The 15,724-nt window shown below is 39.3% G+C and overlaps 1 long non-coding RNA gene across 1 annotated transcript; it reads left to right on the top strand.

Annotated features, from left to right (window-relative positions):
• The first annotated feature begins 224 nt into the window (after window positions 1–224).
• Window positions 225–4,233, top strand: LOC311096320. The gene is made up of 3 exons (XR_014608998.1): window positions 225–283; window positions 4,000–4,030; window positions 4,134–4,233. It is a non-coding gene; the product is annotated as an uncharacterized lncRNA (long non-coding RNA).
• The last annotated feature ends 11,491 nt before the right edge of the window (window positions 4,234–15,724 follow it).

Genomic DNA, 15,724 nt, shown 5'->3' with positions numbered 1-15,724 from the left:
CTTGGTAAAAATGAAGGCAACCAGCTGCTGTCAGGTTTCGTACAAACGAAGCAGACAAGATGGCAAGTTTGATATTTTAATAGCAGAATGGATCGGACACAGCGTGAAAGGTGAGTAAACAGGAAGTAGATAATTGGATGAAGCTTAACTGAATGATAACAAAGTCTCTCTTTCTCTTGCAGATGCAGATGATGAAGATTCTCTGAAGATGGACTGTGTGTCATGAATAGACATGTATTGACGAGACCAGACGAGGAGTGAAGGGAGAGTGCTGAATATAAAGGTGAGCTGGTGATGGGATCCAGGTGACGGTGATTACTACTTAGAGGAGAGAGAGGAGAGTGAGTGCAGGTGTGCGCCAAGGAGGATTCTGGGGAGTGTATACACTCCCCAGAATAATGAACTATAGTGCAGAGACAGATGAGGAAGACAGACGGTGGATGTGACAGCTGCAAAGCTTTTTTGAGTTTACTGAATTTCAAGCCTGTGTAGTTGTGCTTACTCGTTTATTTGAGTTGGACTGGTAGTTAGATGAACTTACTGAGGAATCGTATAATTAACTTAAATAAGTTTAGTGAACTTTCAAAAATGATTTAGCACAACTTCAACCACTGAAGTTGAGTAAACTCAAAAATGATTTGCAGCTGGTTGCCTTATTTTTTTTTTGTTAACTTTTATTTTTTACAATGTAATGTTACTTAATAAAACTACAGCTGTTTGTTGTTTGTTCATGTTACTTCACAGTGCATTATGTTAACAAATACAACTTTTGATTTTTATAATGTATTAGTGAAAGTTGAAATTTTAATAAATGCTTAATAAATGCAAAGATTAATAAATGCTGTAGATGTGCAGTTCATTAATAGTTCTTGTTAACTAATGTAGTTAACTAATGAAACCTTATTGTAAAGTGGTAGTGGAATAGTTTACCCAGAAATGAAAATTGTCATCATTTACTTACTGTTATTTCCTTATTTATGCAATAAATGAAGACAAAAGCTTCTAAAGGTTTCAAAAGCTTAAAAAGTTTCTAAAAGGACACAAAGGCACAATAAAAGTATCATTAAAGTTGTCCATTCAGGTACTTGTCACTATATTCCAAGTTTTCTCAACTGAAGTCATAAGATAGATTTGTGTGGGGAATAGATTGTTCTCTGATTCCCAAAACAACAAAATAGCAGTTAACAGTTAGCTGTTAGAACTTAAAAATAAATATGCTCCTAAATCAATTCCAGGGCGTAAATATTGTCCTTATAGAAAGGTTTATTTCTGACATTGGCAAGTGATGCATTTGGCTGTGGATTTTTATGGGTCCTCTTGTTCCTTCCGGAGTATCACATTTGCATCCCAGTTTCATAAGCGTTCTCATGTCAGTGGCGATGAGGCCATGTATTGATGCTAATCTGATAGAGCACAGCCAGGGGAAATAGCCACTTTTCTCTGGCCCTTTTTCACCCAACCTCAGCCCTGCCCTGACCGCTTGGCTCCACACGCATGTTTCCATCTCAGATCTGCTTTTTCCATGTTGCATTTTAGACTTAGTCCTTTTCCACTCTTTGTTCTGTCTTTCCTTCTGTCTTTTACTCTTTCATTCCACTGCCGAAATCCGCATGATTATGTTTACTGGTGACTGCGTTAAATGGCTCCAGGACAACAGAGAGACAGAGGTCTTCATAGAGATGTCACTAGCCTGTCAGTTTTTCCTCTGTCACTAGCCTGTCAGTTTTTCCTCTGTATTTTATTGTTCTGTATAAATCCAACAAAAACCTCATGGCTTCTATCACGTATTGACCTGTTGTCAAGACGAGAACTCTTAACTTTGGTCTTGACTTGTATAAATATTTTTGATAAGTCTGTGATAAAGTGAAACTGGGACACTTTATCAGTCGGTTTTCATTAAGATAAACAAATCTGCCGTTTGTAGGCAAAACAGTGATGTGGATTTACTGTGTTGTATATAGCCTACTTCATCTTAAAAGGATAGGACACTTCACTATTGTGAATCCTCTATTTGCATACCTCTCACACATTCATGCCCTCGCTGGCTGCCTATAGTATTTTTGAGCTGAAAAGTTTTCTATAATGGCCCATCCCAAAAGCTACAAAACAATTTCTGTTAGTGCCCACACACCTGCTTTTCAGCAAATCAGTTACTGGGGGAACATAACCTAATTAATATTCATGAGCCAAGCTTTCTTTTTAGATTGTTTCTCTGTCCCTGTCTAAAATGACTGCTCTGATAGGTGATTTTAATTAGCCTAAAAAGGTTAAAAATGTATCTGACAATGCAACATGCACTGTCAAAGTAACATTGATACTGAGGTTAATTGCATGTGGCTGATGGATCTATTAATTTTTATAAAATACAAGTATTTCATTGTTTTCTTTTTTGTGCTTTTGATTGTTTCTGTGCGCTTATCTGTCATAACTTGTAGTGGTGATCATGTTGTCCCAAACCAAATGTCCATTCAAGCAGTGTAACAACCTCTAATATCATGTTTCTTGTTTGTTTCATTTTGACAGTAATGTACTTTTTTGCGAAGCTTTAGTTAATGAGGTGGTATAGTTTGTTTTAGAAAGGGCAGAAATGTGTTTTCAGTCTAGATAATGTGACAGTTTTTAACCCTTTCTCTCACTACTGTGCCCTCAAAACATCTTAAAGGCCAAATCCAGAAAAGAAAAGGCTGGAGGAAAAAAAAAAGTACAAATGTAATAAATTAGCCTGTGAAACTCAAATTGGCACCTGCAGCAGTTCCAGAAGTAAAAATCTCATCTATTTTCTCCATAGAGAAATAGTTTTCTAGCAATTATCCCATAGGCTGTAAACCTGCTATGATATAAAGTGTAGTTAAAAAATGGAATATGCTTCTGTAGAAATCATAAGTCAGTGCTATTTTTTTTAAGTCCCTGAGAAGTATTAGAATACCAGAGATCCTCCAGTCTGTTTTGATTGAAATGGTAATTATGGTAAACGTATTTTATCATTATTTTGAACTAATTATTGAAGTTTTTAAGCTGAAGTGTAATTTTAATAAGTGGACATGGAAACACTGGCCACTAGCATCAACAAATGGCAGAGCAAATATAATAATCAGTCAAACAGATAGTTCTGCTCCAGTTTTATGCCATTGGTTGAGCCAGGGATGCTCTGTAGGGCTGGATGGGAAGCTCAAACAAACAGCGCAATTATTTAGAAGAGCCACAGTGTTTACACTTTTCAGGGGAAATCAGTCTACCAATGGCTGGCTTTTAACTGTCTTTGGATATTACACAGAGATATCTTTAAAGATTTAAAGTGTATGGAGAAAACAAAAGGGGGAAAAATACTCCTGGAACCCAGGCTGCTGAAAAATATGAATGGTCACTGTTATGCTCTATTGTCATTATATAATATCTTTCTCCATGGTGAAAATATGACAGTCCTATGATTCAAACTGTGCATAATAGTAACTGCCATTTGATACATGTCTATGGAATTCTTTCTATCCATCTGTTGTTGTTATGCTCACCTCAAATTTGTTTCGTTGAAAGAAATCCCCTCTGTGTGTGTGTGTGTGTGTGTGTGTGTACTATCCTTGCAGCCCTTGACATGAGTCATACAGAATGACTGTATTTTAGTATCTCTCTCTCCACTCTTACAAACACACAGACACTCACAAACCCACACATATTTGTCGCACATAGCTTTGGAAAATCTGCTGGTTTATTTGCAGAAAAAAAACAGAGGAGAAGAATTGTCATGTAAATGTTTCCAGCAATTAAGCTTGCATGCTTTCCATTGCCTGCTCAGTGGTTGACTCTAAACCTTCATTATAATACCTCATTGAGCTCCAATATAAAGATAATGTGTATGAATTTGTTTATTAACAGTTTTTATCATAAACTTTGACCTTGAGTAAAATGGTTGATTACACTCATACATATTTTGCAAAAAACGCATTCAACTCATATTCATTTTACATTTTGTTGCATACCTTTTTTTTCCATTCCATTCTGAAGAAATCAAATAATACAGTGGAATGACAAAGGGGTGAGTAAATGATGACAACATTTTTTGAATGAACTGTTCTTAAGTATAATAATGATTTTCTAGATTATATTAACGCAGAGGTTGTGATTTCTTACTCCTACAGTTTACAGTGCCAAACAAGGGACAAAATCACATGATAAGGCCTCGTAATGGAGTCATTAGAAGAACCAGAAGAGACAACAAAGGAAGACCCCCAATTATTGATTACAGCTGGAGAGGAATACTAAATATGTGGTAATGTTGGGTTTGGATAAGGTTGGATTAGATTGAAATTCACTGTGATTCAAAGAAATGATAAAGAATCTCTTGTTCCCTCTCTCTCTGTATTATTAGAGTCTATAAAGACAGTGGTGAGAGATCTCTGGCTAACCTTCTGTCGACTCCAGCGCTCCAGAGAGAAAAAGTGAGCGAGTACAGTGAGAGGTCCTGTAGATGTCATTGGTGTTCACTGGGCTAGTCTGGGTGGAGACTTGGCATCTGGGTTTCTGACAGTCTGTCCTAGGATGAACCGAGTGACTTGGTGGACTGGAGTCAGGACCGACACACACAGAGGCACTGATGGAGTATGTGAATGAGGAGGAAATCAGCTGTTTAGGAGAAATAAGAGCTCAGCCAAGACTCACCGCACTGTCTGGCAGAGTCCTCATCGCGCCATCGTTTTCATTTTCAATTACGCTCTACCCCGGTCCATCATTTTCCTGCTTTCTCTGTCTGTCGAACAAGCCAAATCAAATCCCACTCCTCTTGCTGGTGCTGTTTACCCTGGTCTCCGCAGGGAAAATTGACTTGACTCAGGGCCACTGCGGAGATGTTATCTTTTTTCTGCTGACATTTTCGATCTTGAATCACATCCTACTCATCATTTGATCCAGAGGGCTGACTTCGTAATAATTGGGTTTTCAGGCACATGATCGTATAGCACTTGCAATAAACACTAGTAAATGAGCTGCAGATGATACTGACACAATTTATCACTCAGCAAGTTAAAACAAGGCTAGTTCACACTGCCCTACTAAAGCAGTTTTTAAGGTTGCCATGTGTGCAAATGTCTGAGCAGAGAAGAATATTTCTGATAGCTTTCTACCATGCTCTTTCTTGTAAGGTCAAATGTGATTACTTCAGAGCACTGTCAGAAAGAAGGCCTCTGGCAGTGTGTAGTACACACTGCAACAAACACTAGCGCGCAAACACGCACTGGCCGGCAGTGACGCTGGTCCCTACAGCTGGGTCTCCAGCACAGAGTCGTACACAGTGGTCCACCTGTGACAATAAACACTGTGATTACCTCCTAGAGCCTACTGACGCCATCTAATATACTCAAGAGATCATCACAAGGACAGGGTGACCATTCCATCCATCTCTCTCGAGCCACATCTTTGTGACCCATTCCCACCTCCTCCCCTTAGCAGAACAGAGGAGCCTGAAGGGAAGTACACTGGCTCAATTCCCACAGCATTTTCCATCACTAAGACCAGGAGGTGAGCACCTGGGATGCAATTACAACAGCAGACAGCATTTGTACAATTGTGTTTGTTTATATTTTCTCTAGATTTTCTCTTAAAGGTGCATTAAAGTGGTTGGTCAAAAAAAACACCTCTCAACAATAACGGTGATGTCACCTTCAGATGACTCTACAATGAGGCAAAACATGGCTGCTCTCCAGGTTTTGCACTCACAAGATTAAATTTGACAGTTAAACAAAACTAAAATTCTGACAAGCGTTTAAATAATTTTTAGCAGCCAGTTTTATTTTCATCTTCTAGCTTGGAGTCTTTTGTAATCCGTAGAGCTGTATGGTGAAATTTGGAGTATTTGAATATTGGAGTCACATTCGCTTTGATTGCTATGAATTTTTAAAAATTACATTGCCGTGATTCATGCTTTGTTTTTGTTTTGTTTTTTTATCATGAGAATCCAGCACTGCAATGTGTAACCCTATGTAACACAAGTGGGTGGATTTTGTAGTTCTTTGGCCCAGTAGTATAAAATTATAATGCGTATGCGCAGTTGTGCAAGTGACATTTTTATATTTTTAAAACATAACTGACAGATCATCAGAAATTGAATCATAACCTGACAAATCATTACAACCTGAAGGTGTTTAAATCTTTAGCTCACAGACCAGCAAAGCTTTTGTTTGATGTCAAAATCAGATGGCATGAGGATTAAAACTAACATCTGCTGCCACAATTCAGCATTTCAAAGCATGCACACTACCCACTAGTCATTTTTATCATTTGAGAGGGTCTGAATAGTCTTGTGACCAGCATTTAGGTATGGCACTCAGAGAGACAGGGATACACAATGCTACAGTACAACAGAAACTAACCCCTAACCCTACCCCACACCCTAGGAGGCAGCTTTTCGCGACCAATTGTAAAGACCTATCGGCACGCCCATTACTCTTACCTTGCAGATACCCACACTTGCACTCAGATGCTCTCGAACTACCAACAGCTTAAGTTGTACTTTTTTTAAACTCCTGAACTCAAATTTTTCTCCTCTGCTTTCTAGCCTCATGTAGAGTTGATTAGAATCTCTCCCCATGAGATTGGCCAACATCTTGGATTTTGAGAACTATAGCTGCATCCCAATTCAGAGGCTGCACCCTTCAAAGGTAGATTGTGTCACAGAACGCATCCTTTGTTTCCTGTGCAATGAAGGATACAACAAATTGATCCTTCAAGGCCTCGCCTACCCCAGAATTCATTGCGCGCCAGTGACGACAGAAATTGAGATTGCAGAATTACACTTTTAAACGCAAGTATTGGGTTTCAACTTACTCAAATATCTAATGATACAAATGTAAAAATAAAACCTTTAAAGCAGTTAAAATGTTGCCATATCTTATTAAGATGTGATTATATATAGTTTATACACTTTGTTATATACAGATATGGAACCCTGTTTTGTTTTCTGCAATGTATGGTGAAGGGTTACAAATTTAAGAATCTATTTCAAATATGCTTCTGTACATAACATCATGGTAAAGAATCTTTTAAGGTTAAGATCTCAGCAAAGTTGCAATTTCTGTTCTCTCCTTATTGTCAGACTGATGGGATTAGCACACGAATGATTCACTGAGAATCGCACCTTTTGTTCTGCAAATGGCTTTCGGACCCAAATGGCTCTTGGAGCCTTATGCTGATTGAATTAGGATGGGCCAGACCCTCAGTCTAGGGTGTTACCTTAACCTGTATACTTAATTTTCATGCTTTGTTCAGAATCTCCACCTCTATGTAATCCCTCCCCCTTGGAATGTATATAACTACAATGCGTACTGTATTAGAGTTAGATCATGTTGGAAGTACTACAGCAACGTACAGCGGAGTTCTCAATAAAGAATAACTTCCATTGAACGCGATCCCAACTGTCTCCTGGTCTCTGCTTCGATGAAAGAAAACTTTACAACAGATGGTGCCGTGACCCGGATGGAGAAAAAGGAAACTCAAAGAACTTTAAGCTCAAAGAACTGAATCTTGAAACTTCAAGCTCAACAAAAGATCTGACAAAGATTGCCAGACTGAATCTTTCCAGCTTCCTCCAGATTGAAAACTTCAAGCTCCAAAAAGATCTCAATGCCTGACTGAGTTCCAGACTGAATCTTGAAACTTCAAGCTCAAAGATCTCAACAAAGCTGACTGAGTTCCAGACAAAAAATTTTCTGTACAACCAACGATTCGGTGAGTTTCACTCCATTCAAAGAACCAATGCAGACCAGTACAAATTTGTTTTTCCTCTGCGCCGTTCAGAGAAGTAGTTAACAAACAGCTGTAGACTTTGGTTAACTAAAGATGAGCCTCTAAAAAAGTTTTTCTTTTAGAGATGAAATTTATCCTCTGTTGTTGGCAGGGAAGATTAACAGTTACATGTTAATATTGTGTGTATGCTCTTGCTAGAGAAGACCTATCTGTAAGCTAGAGAAAGTTAGCATCAAGTGCTAATAGTTGGTATCCTATAGTTGGTTTGCTTTAGGCAGAGAAGAATTAGCTTTACGTGCTAATTATTTCTGTTGATCCTCTGTTCTTGTCGGCAGGGAAGTTAAGTGTGGTAATTTGGAAAGTTAACAATAGTTAAGCTGTGTTAACAAGTGTACCCTCTATTGTAGACAGTAGAGAGAAGTTTTAATGTTTTTGATTGTGTGGTAACAAAGAAATTCACAAAATGTTTAGGAAAAGTACTAGACTGATTAAACCTTTATGGACAGACAATGAGTTTAAGTCTTTGTTATCAGAGCACATGGACTCAATCGTGACTGAGGAAGTCAGATTGAATTTGACAAAGAAATTTGGCATTGATGCAGACAAAGTATGGTCAATTGAAGATTGTAAAAAGATACTAGGAGCCAGTATTCGCAAGAACAATGTGAAAGCCATTATCTGTTGTCACAGAGAATTTAGCTTATCCATTGCACAAGAACAAGCGCAGTGTATTGCTAAGTTAAATGAACAGATCAAACAATCGCAGACTCAAGTGTCCTGTCTCAAGACAAACGTGGGCCATAACAAGGCCTCAACCAAATGTGACTCAGAAAACCAACAGTCAGATGAAAGCTATCCTGATTTACAGTCTTTTGATAGTATAGAGGACAATGTCAATGCAGATGTAAATGCAGTTGAAGTGTGCGGAGCTAGACAAAAGCCTCAGGGAAAAGGTGTTGATACAGTTCCATTTGCAACCCCCATACTTCAGGTACAAGCAGTCAAAACACCTTTAGGTCCTAAAGACATAGAGAGACTTGCTGAAAGTTTGCCATCAGTGCAAATAAATTTTTCTGAGTTTAGAAGAGAGTTGTCCAAAAAGATGCGGCTCTATGAAATGTCTCTATCTGAAATCACCCAGCTAATATCACAGATCTTGACTGAGTCGGAATTCAATGATTTTGAAAGTGCTGTAAGCAATTCCGAACTGCAACATGTCAGTAAAGGTGATTTGAGAGAAGGTGTTTTGAAAATCCTAAAGAATATCTTAGGACCCAAAATCGATTGGTCGAAAATGACCAATTGTGTACAGAAGAAGGGTGAAACTGTTTGTGAGTACACAGAAAGATTTTGCCAGACCGCTTCAGAGTACAGTGGAATTGCAGACACACCAGAGAAGGTGTTAGGTGATAATGGCCCTTTGGTTTGCACATGGTTTCATTGTCTTTTGCCAGAACACAGAAAGGCGTTGCCTTACTTAAACATCACATGGTGTACAAGAACCCTGCAAGACAACTTGGACAGTTTAGTTACTTGAAGAATTGCAGCAGTTTCTGTTATGGTCAACTCAGAGAAGAAAAAGAAACGCAAATGTCCTAGAGAAGCCAGTTGTTCTTACTGTGGCAAGCACGGACATTTTGGAAAAGAATGTAGAAAAAACAAAAATAACTTAAGACAAGTTAACAATGTTATGCAGCTTTTACTACATTTGTTTGCTACTTTGAAGCAACCCCTCCCCTCGTCATTGGACTCGTGGGTAAGCTTTTTGAGGTGTTAACCATTTGGGCTGTGATTGCTTAATCTCCCCAGTAACTTACAACAAAGATGAAAGACTTATTGACGGTCACAGCCTTTGTTTGGGGGACATTCAGTATACTCACAGCCTTAAATGTTATACTGCAGAACATTGCAATCAGACACCATCCTCTGTTAATGATGTTTATTAGGACTGATGTTTCACTGGAGAATGGAAATGTGCCAATTTTCTCACACACTCTACAGTGTGCACACAACAGGGACAGAATAGGACACATAGACCAGTGCGGAGCCCATGGAAGAACCGAAGTGCAACAGGCCTCGGGGGTCAGCCATGTGGTGAAGATTTCCTCATCCCCCACTTATCCCCACCTGGTTCATAGGTGTCAAATAAATTAAGAAATAGGGAAAGAATGAAACAACAAAAGCAGACTCTGTAAACGATACAACCCGTATTTAAACAAATACTGCTACAACCCTAGTGTTTGAAGAAATATTGCTCTGTCGTCTCTTGTTTTCTGTCTTACAGTGTGCAGATAAAACTTGATGGCTTTTCCGAGATCCATATGCAGCGACCGTCTCATCTGCGTATGAAGCCCCAACCTCAAGAAGACAACCAGACCCACTGCTGAACAAACTATCACAAAAGAAAATGAAAAATACACAATGCAGAGAATTCACGGACCCTAAATTGCATGTTTTGTTTCTGTGTCAGCATGCAATTACAGATGAACAACACAGATCATGCTTGTGCCTGTAACTTTTTCAAGTTACAAGAATGAACTTTTAAGTGTCTAAATTTGTATTTTGTGAGAGTTTTTAAGAACTCTCAAATGGGGGACTGAAGGGTTACAAATTTAAGAATCTATTTCAAATATGCTTCTGTACATAACATCATGGTAAAGAATCTTTTAAGGTTAAGATCTCAGCAAAGTTGCAATTTCTGTTCTCTCCTTATTGTCAGACTGATGGGATTAGCACACGAATGATTCACTGAGAATCTCACCTTTTGTTCTGCAAATGGCTTTCGGACCCAAATGGCTCTTGGAGCCTTATGCTGATTGAATTAGGATGGGCCAGACCCTCAGTCTAGGGTGTTACCTTAACCTGTATACTTAATTTGCATGCTTTGTTCAGAATCTCCACCTCTATATAATCCCTCCCCCTTGGAATGTATATAACTACAATGCATACTGTATTAGAGTCAGATCATGTTGGAAGTACTACAGCAACGTACAGCGGAGTTCTCAATAAAGAATAACTTCCGTTGAACGCGATCCCAACTGTCTCCTGGTCTCTGCTTCGATGAAAGAAAACTTTACAACAATGGGTTGTCGCTTGGCCTCTTTACAACTGTTTACTCCTTTTATTTTTCAGTCACAAAAGGCCCTCTTCTGTTTTCAGTTGAAATTAAGAACTGCAAACATAGTGATAATCCCAAGCATCTATCATTATATCCAATGCAGGCACCAGCAAATGTGACTTTGAACTCAGTAACCTTCAGTCACCTTTGTTCCATTTCAACCCTTAAATCTCACATTTACTTTTTTGATCATCTCTGCTGACTTTCCCTCTTAGATCCATTGCTCATTGCTGCGCTCTAGGCCTTCGGACTGCTATCAAGCTCCCAAATGCTGTCATTCAGTGCACAGTAGCCCAGAACCACATGTTTGTGTAAATCAACAGACAACCAGTGGAATGATGCGTCTGGAGTTATGCATCTCAGATGTACGACTGGTTCCAGCTCCGGTGGAAACTTTGTACAACAGCTTTACAGGCACATATATTTTCTCGTTTAAATTGCAACATGTATAGTACATCTTACCCAGTCCTAACAAATCCCTAAGCCATTCTTCCATATTATACTGATTGATAGTCTCACTTTTTACCCCCCTATAAAGGAACTTTTTTAATTTGCAGCAGGATCGATTTAACATTATTAGTATATTTTGCTGTTTTGGATGATTTATTCCATTCACATGTCAGCAAGGGGGCAGGTTGCATTGGCTACATAAAAACAATTAAGAGGGGAGAGCTGGTTTCGTTTCCTTCCGTTACGTTGCCCCCCTCGTCTCGCTGTCCTGTTTTGGGAGAATGCTAGAGAAGGCTTTGTAGATTTAGGGTGCTAAATAGCCACACACATGGTTTTCCTAAGCTGTAAATTTTATGGATAATTTCTGATGTGGTTAGAGATTTATACCCCCCAACAAAGACCAACATCTGCAGGTAATTATTCCTCCACTCACACGCTTTCTCATTCTCTCAAACACACACAATTTCTTTAAAACGCCCACATTTTTTTACACTTTGTCATTCTTTGTCCTGTCTACACTCACTTAGTCACACAACTGAGGTTGGTCTTTCCTCTATCTAAACTTGAATTTGATACCCTTAAACAATTAGATGTCCAGAGAGAGCGAGAGAATGAGAGACAAAGAGAAAGTGAAATTCAGGAAAGAAACAGTGTATTTCTCTCAGCGAGTCCTCTGAGGCCTTTGTAAATCAGACAGCTTCAGAGTTCAGGTCTGTCGGAGGGCTTTGGGTTATGTCATAATACACGAATTTGCCCGAATACAACTGCAGCCAAACCAACTCATTAGGGAAGTGTGTATGTGTGTGTGTTTATGTGTGTGGTGTGTGAGTAGGTGGGATTTGAAGAGATCTAATGTTTTGCTGGAAGTTTTGTCATCTCGAAGGCAAAGTGCTTTATATTATTACAGTATCTCATGGAATCCAAATACCTGTAACATTTTCCATCCTGCTAATATTTTCCATGATATTTTCCCACACTGTTCACTTTCTCGTACACGTAATATCTTTTTAATTATCAGGCTTGCGCAATATTTAGTTCAGATAGGACAAATCTCTGTGTTTGAAGGCTGATTCTTGTTTCATGTGTTTAGGTGACTTTTTATTCATAATTATGATGGACGTTGCATGTCCCTCTTTTCTCTTAGCACACAACCCTGGTAATGAAAGATAATTAAGGATCGATCAATGACAGTTTCCCAATCCCAGCCACTATAGTCCATATACTAGGCAAACAGGTGAGGTAAAATAAACCTGAATGTATTATGTGTCATAGCTTCTCGATCATCTGATAACTGCTGCCCTAAACAATAGTAATTGTACACAAACAGGTCTTTTAAATCAAAATTCTAAGTAGTCTTATTTACCGAGAAAGAAAGTTTAGTTAAACATTGTTTGAAATATCTTCTTTTGCATTCCACAGAAGAAAGAAATTCGTACAGGTTTGGAATGACACAAGGGTGTTTAAATGATGACAGATTTTTATTTTATTTTTTCTTAGTAAAGCAGAGATCTCAATCTCCAATGGGTCATTTGAGGTAGAACTGAATGAGTTTGTAGCTTTGTAGACTTTCTCACCCCTGCACACTCACTGAGTATGATGCTGGCAATGTTGGTTGATGATTGGCTGGCTGCACTTTAAGCTGGGATGGAGGTATGACCTTCTTTGCCCTCTCTCATAATTTTTCTTTTTTGGTGTCAGTCATTTGTTCTCCAACCTGGCTGGCCTCTTTGAGCCCATTAAGCCCCCCTGGGGTTCTGGGTAGCGAAGGCTAAACTGTGCGGCTGATGTCCAAGTGCTCATCTATAGCTTTACATTTTTAAAGATAATTTATTTTGATTTAGCGAGTTAAGCAGGTCTTGAGCAGTCAAGTTTTGGCTTTGAGGGTGTTCCAGTGCTTGTCTTATTAATCCCCTGCAATAAAAAGGAGGAAAAAAAGAAGAAAAAACGCAACAGCACGGCTAATAACAAGGGTACTGTTCACTTCTCCTGTCCTCTTTTGTAAATTAAAAATTTACTGCTATGGCTTTGAACTCCAAACCAAACAGTAAATCTTACCCGCTAGAACTGAGCAGGAGAGCGTTATGGGTAAGGGGCAGAAATAGCTCTCATTAGAAACAGTTTGTTAGGTCATGTTTCTTGTTACCAAATGGTTGGCAAATACTAAGAAACAAGGCAGCATTATCGGTTCCTTACTGTTTGGCACCCACATTTTTTTCTAACCTCCACATGTCTATTCAGTTCAGATATGGTATGGTTTTTTGTCAGAAAATAAATGTTCAAAAACTGCAGTGGTAAAGACCCTCAAACGAACACTTTTAAACTCTGTCCAGTCCACCCCTAAAGGATACATATTAGTAAAAAAAGTAAAAAAAAAAATGACCCAATGACATGCTGAAGGAATTTCTTTGTCAATTGCTGTCTGTGACTTTCTACTGCATCGTATGACTTTTTGCCTTGGTAGCAAAATGTTTTAATGACCCATTGATGCCTGATATTTATTGTATCCACATACTTTGGGAAATTAATATTCCCAATATTCTCGTTCTCTTTTCTTCTCTTTTCACTGTTGTGCATTTCTTGGCTTGGAAAGAGCTGAGCAGTGAATACTTGACATGTGCTGTTACCAGACAAATAAAAAATGAACAAACCAAAAGAATAATGAAAATATTTCTTGTTAGCGTAATGGGAAATGTTGGCCTGGCGCTTTGACCGGCTCTGGTGATGCTGGGGCAGCACATTTCTAGCACACACAATGTGAAGATGGTTCATTCCAATCCTAGAGGTTTTTCAAGCCATGTCTGCAGGTGTCGGAGAACTGGCTGATGACGCTTAGCACTGGTCATTGTGACTTTAATGCTGCTCTCGCTTTGTGGCTCTCCCACTAAGGGTTGATATTGGAAATCATCTCCTCGCCGATTTAATCTGTTGGCAAATACACGAGGCGTCTGGACATGGTTTTTATGGCCTGTGAGGGAGCACAGGCCCGTGTGGTCAGATCGTACTGGAACACGAACCTGACTGCGACCCTCATGCATCCACATCCAGTAAAAGCATTCAACCATCACTGCCAGTTCTCTCAGGTAGAGGAAGGATGATATCACTCTGTTGGCACTCCACAGCAGCACCCGGTGTTGAGTTTTACCTGACCAGCACCATTGCAGAGAGCATCTGGCCCCTGACCACCGCTCTTACAGTGCACAATCTCTCTGAGCCTTTCATTCATGGCGTTAGCTTTCTGAATCCTCTAGTAGGAAGAACAAAACCTCATGGATGAGTGCCAACATACTGTGAGAGGTAGCAGACAGAGCACTCGTGAGCCGTTTTACCCTCCTCTCTAATTTCCTAGAGGAGAACGAAGTCAGGGGAAGTGCAAGCTGAAGCCACTGTCAGGACTGGCAGTGTTTGGGCACGCTCCAGCTAGAACAACTTGTGGTTTTTATGCTTGCATGAAGTGGAGTGATTCCACATTCTGGTGGGTAAGCATAATGACATGCTGACCGGGGAAAAAGTGAGGATGGACGATGAGGAGGAGGAGGGAGGGAGGGAGGGAGGGAGAGATAGAACCAAGAGATGGATGCTAATGAGAACATTAAGGACAGCACAGACAAATAAGGTGAATGTCAGGGCACATAGCTGAAACAGAAGAAGAAAAAGACTGTACAATGCAAGGTTAGTGATGCTGTGGAAGGGAGCAGCAGACAAAATACAACAAGACAAAAACATGAATAAATCTAACTGCTGCCGTTGGTACTCACGTTGATGATGCAAAATGTACTAGGGTTCAGAACCAATAGTACAATGTGAAAAGAGATCAACGGAGGGCATATCAGAAATGATATGCTTAAAACTGAGAATTTTTTCCTTTGAGTTTTCCACGTACAGACGACACCATTGTCAAAACGATCCCCATTCACACGGATCTGCGAAAACGAATAAAAACGCTGTATTCTGCTGCCAGGCCATTAGATGACGATGGAACACGATAGACTGAACACGTAATACGCATATGCATGAGATCATCATCTTCAGAAATTCGCGTTTTTGTTGTTTACACGGAGAGCGTTTTCAAAAACTTGCACTTTGAAACCCGTTTTCAAAACTTTTCGGTTTCAGGCACCCAAAACGCAGTTGTCGTGTAAACGACCAAAAAGCCCCTAAGGCTACAGGCAGGTGAGTTTTTTTTTTCAGGGTTGGAGCTCAACTCTGCTGAACAGTGGATCTATAGGACCGACATTGCTTACCCCTGGTTTAGACCAATAATAAAATATATATGAAGAGTTCAGATGCAAAAACCTCTAAGTGCCATCTGAAATTTTCTTCTAGACTGATCATTTTTATCAAGCTTGTATATTTAAGTTCAGTAATTTCACTTAAATGGAATTTAAACTATATATATATATATATATATATATATTACAAAAATAA

This window comes from Abramis brama (genome assembly GCF_963993115.1).
Source record: "Abramis brama genome assembly, chromosome: 14".
NCBI lineage: Eukaryota > Metazoa > Chordata > Actinopteri > Cypriniformes > Leuciscidae > Abramis > Abramis brama.
Note: the sequence above shows the minus strand (reverse complement) of the source record. Positions and strands in the feature narration are given on the sequence as shown.